A 6,066-nucleotide genomic window follows, 5' to 3' on the forward strand; every position below is an offset into this window, starting at 1 on the left:
CCTCAAACATCCGAAACAATCTGCATATATAGAGATGCGTCGTCACCGTGGGGAGATCGAATCCCCTAGCATGATTCCAATTTCACTGACGTTCTTACGATGTCCTCCTACCCGTTCTACATCACTCCCTCCTTCCTTCTCCCCCACCACCCTCCTCAAAGGACATGTGCCTATTTCATCTCGTTTCGACATTCATCGAAACTTTTTTTTTTTTTTTTTTTTTTTTTGTTATTTACTACCGTACAACCGGAAAATTAGTGTTTGTGATTCGACCCCGTCGGATCTAATAAAACGTCCCACTGTACAAGGGCTGGTTTATATATTCGATTTTGTTACGGAGAGCGAGGGGTCCTTTACTAACAGCTTCCCAACATTGTTAATTATTCATTTTATACGACAGAAGGTAAAAGATCAAGTAGACTACAAAACCAAAATAAGGTTTTAAATCATCATTTTATTGAACAACAGCAGTTTTGTAGACGGGTCAATATTTCGATTCTGACAGTTTTTGTTTATAATTTTTCATTACGAGGCTAATTATTTATAATTGTTGAGGCACAAGGACACAGAAGATGACGACAAAAAAAAAAAAAAAAAAAAAAAAAAAAAAAAAACACTCATATTTTACAAGATAATGCAGTGCGATTTAAGCTTTAATGTTTGCAGTCCTTTTTTTATTTGTGGTTTTATTTCAAAGTTAACTATTCACATTTACCTTTTTAGCCCTCGAGAAAGAAAACTAGATGATTATAGAGTTGAATTTATTCCTTTTTCTTTCAAAGGACAATCCACATTTACAGGCCTACTTCAACATTAAATACTCATATTTCTTAACACAAAAACATGTGGACTAGTATAGAAACATCAAGTTCTAGCTGATTAAAATTCACTGCAAACTGGTTTACATTTCTATTTCATTCGAGTGCTTTGTTTATTTACACTCATTTTAACCTAATTTATTCAAATTCCTAACGGCAGCATGAGCACGAGGAAGCAAACTAAGGAGTTTGAAATTACTATATTTTTCTGAGTAACTAATCGGAAGAGAGAATGTTTAAATGTTCGTCGAATTCCTTTCGTTGGAGTTTTCTTCTCAATAATCAGGTCTTTATGATTGTTAATACTTCAGTAAAGAAAAGTGAACAAAAAACCTATCACATTTTATTCCAATTTGCCTCCCATCTCGTTCAAAACATTTAATTAAAAATCAAACTTAGACAGTGTAGGTGTTTAAAATCTTGGAAAGTATGCACAGCACAATAATCTAATATATATATATATATATATATATATATATATATATATATATATATATATATATATATATATATATCTATATATATATTTAAAATATATCTAAAGTCCTGATGTAATTATAGGAAAAACTCTCGAGGACGTAAAAACTAAACCTATAATATAGAAAAGTAATGTTCTTACTCATAAAAATTCTTTACCAATAAATTTCAGAAATATCAGAAGATTTTCTATATCTTATCCCATAATATACTTTAGCTTCCCAATGTCTTTAACTATACTTTCCCCCTTAGAAAGCTTCAATTCACGCAAGTTAGTAAAAATTCATTCTATATATTTTCTATCCTTTTTCATTCGTTTATCAACTTCATTATTGAATAAATAAATCACCCTTTTTTCCTGTTTCTCGAGTTCTTCGCAAAGTAAGATTTGAAAACAATTTAGGAAATATGCAACAGGCATTACACTTAACAACCAAATAAACAAAATTATTCGATAGAGTATACATAAGGGTATTACCCAATTATATCATTACTTCTAGAAATCTTTAAAGGAAATAAACACGCAACGCAACTTTTAGATACATCTTTAAGAGAAAAAACACACAACGCAACGTCAGCAAAATTTTCTTCAACGAGGTAGGATTCAACAAGAACATCTCAACTTGAAGTTTTAAACCCTCCGAAGCCCTTCAAACTTAACTCATGACTCAGTTCAACCTTCTCTTCAAACTTTGATGTGCAACATGAGCAAAGAAAATACTACATTTTTGCGATTATACCTCCCCTATATAACAAAGAAAGAGTGATTGGTTATATGTAAAATACATGCACACACACACACACATGTATATATATATATAATATATATATATATATATATATATATATATATATAGCTATATATACATATGTATATATATACATACATATATATACATACATATATATATGTGTGTGTATATATATATGTATATATATATATATATATATATATATATATATAAACCAAGTGACGTAAAAAAAAAATACAATAAGCAACTATAAGTCTACACTGTGGGGATGAGTAAATAAACCAGTACATATAAACCAAAGTAAACCACAGTAATCTAAACCTTAGACCAGTCGTATTTCTCCTTCACTTCGATCTACTCCCTAATGACTCTCCACATTACCATATCCCCAAGAGAGCTTCTCTATCAGACCCATACCTGACATTTCATGCATATCAAGTAATCTCTACTATATTCGCTTTCTTAGTCCTTAGACTTCCTACGACCCCTCCTGTTTATTTGAGTTTTAACAGTGAAAATGTGACCTTTGTTTCTATATAAGACACTTTTCTATTGCTCCTATATCCTGCAGTATACTAATTACAATTTCACTTTTCTTAAACCTACTCCTCTCTGTCTTACGTTACTCCATAGATCTATTAACCCAATGATAAAAATGACCTCGTAAATCTTTTCAATACTAATTTTCCTTATACTCATTTTAAAAAAATTCATCTTATATAAATCCTCATCTAATAGTCATTCCTCTGGTATCTCGTCTCTACTATCCTCCTATCCTACGGTTTCACTGTATCCTATGTTTATTTAAAACCTTCAAAAGGGTTTTCATATGCTAAGATTCTTTATGATTAAAACTTAGACTTTGTCTTCAATAACATGGTCATAAGGATTCATCTAATTTGTGTGAGAGAGAGAGAGAGAGAGAGAGAGAGAGAGAGAGAGAGAGAGAGAGAGAGAGAGAGAGAGAGAGAAGGGGGGGGGGGTTATTCACTAGGGAGATAAATATGGTTATTAATAAATGTATCTGAAACCTCAAATGCTTTCATTAATAGGAAAATTAAACAATTGAAATACAAGACAAAAATACATGAACGCGAAAATCAAACAAAGAAATAGAAGGAAAAGGAGAGCCATTATTGATCACTAGATACTTCAACAAGCCTTGTCTTCAGAATAGGGGAAGAGATGCCGTCTGTAAACACCCTTCTTTCCTTAAACATTGGGGCCCATTTTTAGCGTAATAATTATTCTAGGACTATTTATTCTTCTCCTAGCCTCTTCAAGGTTCTCTCTCTCTCTCTCTCTCTCTCTCTCTCTCTCTCTCTCTCTCTCTCTCTCTCTCTCTCTCTCTTGTATTAACAAATTTCACATATGTGCATACGCTTACGTGCGCATATAGGTGCATACATGAGTGGATTTCCACCAATGGAATGTAATTTTCAACCTCCCCTATCTCTCATTCCGTCACAATGCTGACTGGATGATCGATTAATGAATGTTGTGTGAGGAATTATCCATATACACGCATAGTCATGTACAAGTATATATACATAAATGTTGTTTAAAAAGCCATCCATATTCACATACAGAATTAAGAATCTAATTTTCTACTGCAACGATCTTAAGAATGATAAAGGTCACTAGCACATGAAATGGGGCTAACAACCCCACCCCCCAAAATTAGTAATATAATAAAACGGGCGCCACTTTCTGGAGTCTTACCTGTCATCCTGCTTTTCTAACTAGGGTTGTGATTTAACTAACAACAACAACAACAACAACAACAACAACAACAATAATAATAATAATAATAATAATAATAATAATAATAATAATAATCATAATAAGACAGAATAAAGAGAGATGTTTGGCCAGAAAGTTGACGCCCAGGCTGTAAAAATTCAACCTTTTCTTGAAACTTACAAAACAGCGAGTCTGCTGTAGGTGTGATTGGTTTACGATGGGGATGGAAAAGTAAATAGCGTGGCATTAAGAGTTCACAATGACATCCCAAATTAAAATGATTTTCATTGAGATTTGTAATAATTAAGAAAACGTCAGTGCCAAAGTACGAACCTAAATACAGAGCTTATATACGCACCAATGTTTAGGGATATCGAGATTATATATACCAAAGGCGAAACGCAGTACCGCTAATAAATATCACGATCTAGTAATAATATTAGCAGTACTACTAATAGCACTAGTTATATTTTATTCAACAAACCGTAAAAATGCTACTAATGAACTTGCTACGATGAATTTATGAGATGCTACTCCTACACTGTGATTTTCAAATATAAACTAAAATCGGCTCAGAATTTTTTTTTAAAACAACGGCTTTTACTATTTCATGAGTAATAACGGAGATTAATTGTCCTAAGTTTAATAACGAAGAGCGTTATTTATCTTTCATTTTAATCAGAAAACAGAAAACTTATGTAACATTAATAAGGTGACTAAAATGTTTCTTTTTTATACCACTTTTCTGTAAAATGTTTCTATTTATACCAAATATTTTTTCTTTTTTTATACCACATATCTATAGAATGTTTCTTTTTCATTCCACATTTCTGTAAAATGTTTCTTTTTCATTCCACATTTCTGTAAAATGTTTCTTTTTATTCTGTAAAATGTTTCTTTCTTATACCACATTTCTGTCTAATGTTTCTTTCTTATACCACATTTCCGTAAAATGTTTCTTTTTCATTCCACATTTTTGTAAAATGTTTCTTTTTATTCTGTAAAATGTTTCTATCTTATACCACATTTCTGTCTAATGTTTCTTTCTTAAACCACATTTCTGTAAAATGTTTCTTTTTCATTCCACAGTTCTGTAAAAAAGTTTCTTTTTATTCTGTAAAATGTTTTTTTTTCTTATACCACATCTCTGTAAAAATAAATCCTTTAACCACATTTTCGTATAATGTTTCTTTTTTATACCGCATTTCTGTAAAATATTTTTTTTAAACACCATTTCTGTAAAATTTTTCTTTTTTATGACACATTTCTGACACTAAAAATATATCTCATAAATATACACTAACTTGTTCTACCTCAGCTAATTCTCAAGTATTATTGCTATCTGTCATCCTCTTTCCCTACTAAGAAGTGGTAGCGCCAAGGGAGTTGCCATTCTGTTTTTATACATACTGATATCTTACATTTAATTCTAAAGTTGTTACTTTTAGTTTCCTTTTCTTTAAAACATGGCGTTAATTGATAACTATAAGTAAGGGAAAGCAATATGTACAGTTAGATACAGGAGTTTTTGGTACACCCTACACCGAAGTGCACTTTGTAATACCATTACTTCACGGTGAGTAATAAAAAAAAATATTGAAGGTAGATCTGGCAGCGGTGGTGGGCAGGGCTATACTCAGGAACTCGCCACGCAGTAAGGGTATGGCTGGGTGCACTTGTAGATCCAAGTGTGCCAGAAATTCTTGTCCAACTGTACCTGACTAAGCAGTCTTCTGACTAAGAACTTCTCAATGGTACAATTCTCACTTTCTTTTCTTGCCTGTTAATTAAAAGGATTGCTCAACTGCTTTTAAAAATAATAATTCTTTGGAAGACTTAATGATATAATCCGGATTTCGAAAGCTTACTGAAATGTCGTGATTTTTCCGAAAGGCAGGCGATAAACACCGTCGTCTATTAGGTTTAGATAACCAGGTAAAAATGGTTTACCTCTCCAAATAGGAAAGCGTCTAAGTATCTTCTTCAAGAAGCTTACTCCTTTACTTTTGAAAACTGTATTTTTCAATGATAATAATAATAATAATAATAATAATAATAATAATAATAATAATAATAATAATAATAATATCTACCAGTGAGTAAACTCATTTTTAGGGATTAGATAAATATACTGTAGACAGAAAGGTCAATGAGCAAATAGAGTTTAACATAAGCTACAAATGGAGATAAGTTGCTTCGTATTTTGATTATTTACTGAATGTGACATTGATGAACAATGCAAATTTCAAAATACTTATAAATTTCAAAATGCTTAT

Source organism: Palaemon carinicauda, chromosome 12, assembly GCF_036898095.1.
Source record: "Palaemon carinicauda isolate YSFRI2023 chromosome 12, ASM3689809v2, whole genome shotgun sequence".
NCBI lineage: Eukaryota > Metazoa > Arthropoda > Malacostraca > Decapoda > Palaemonidae > Palaemon > Palaemon carinicauda.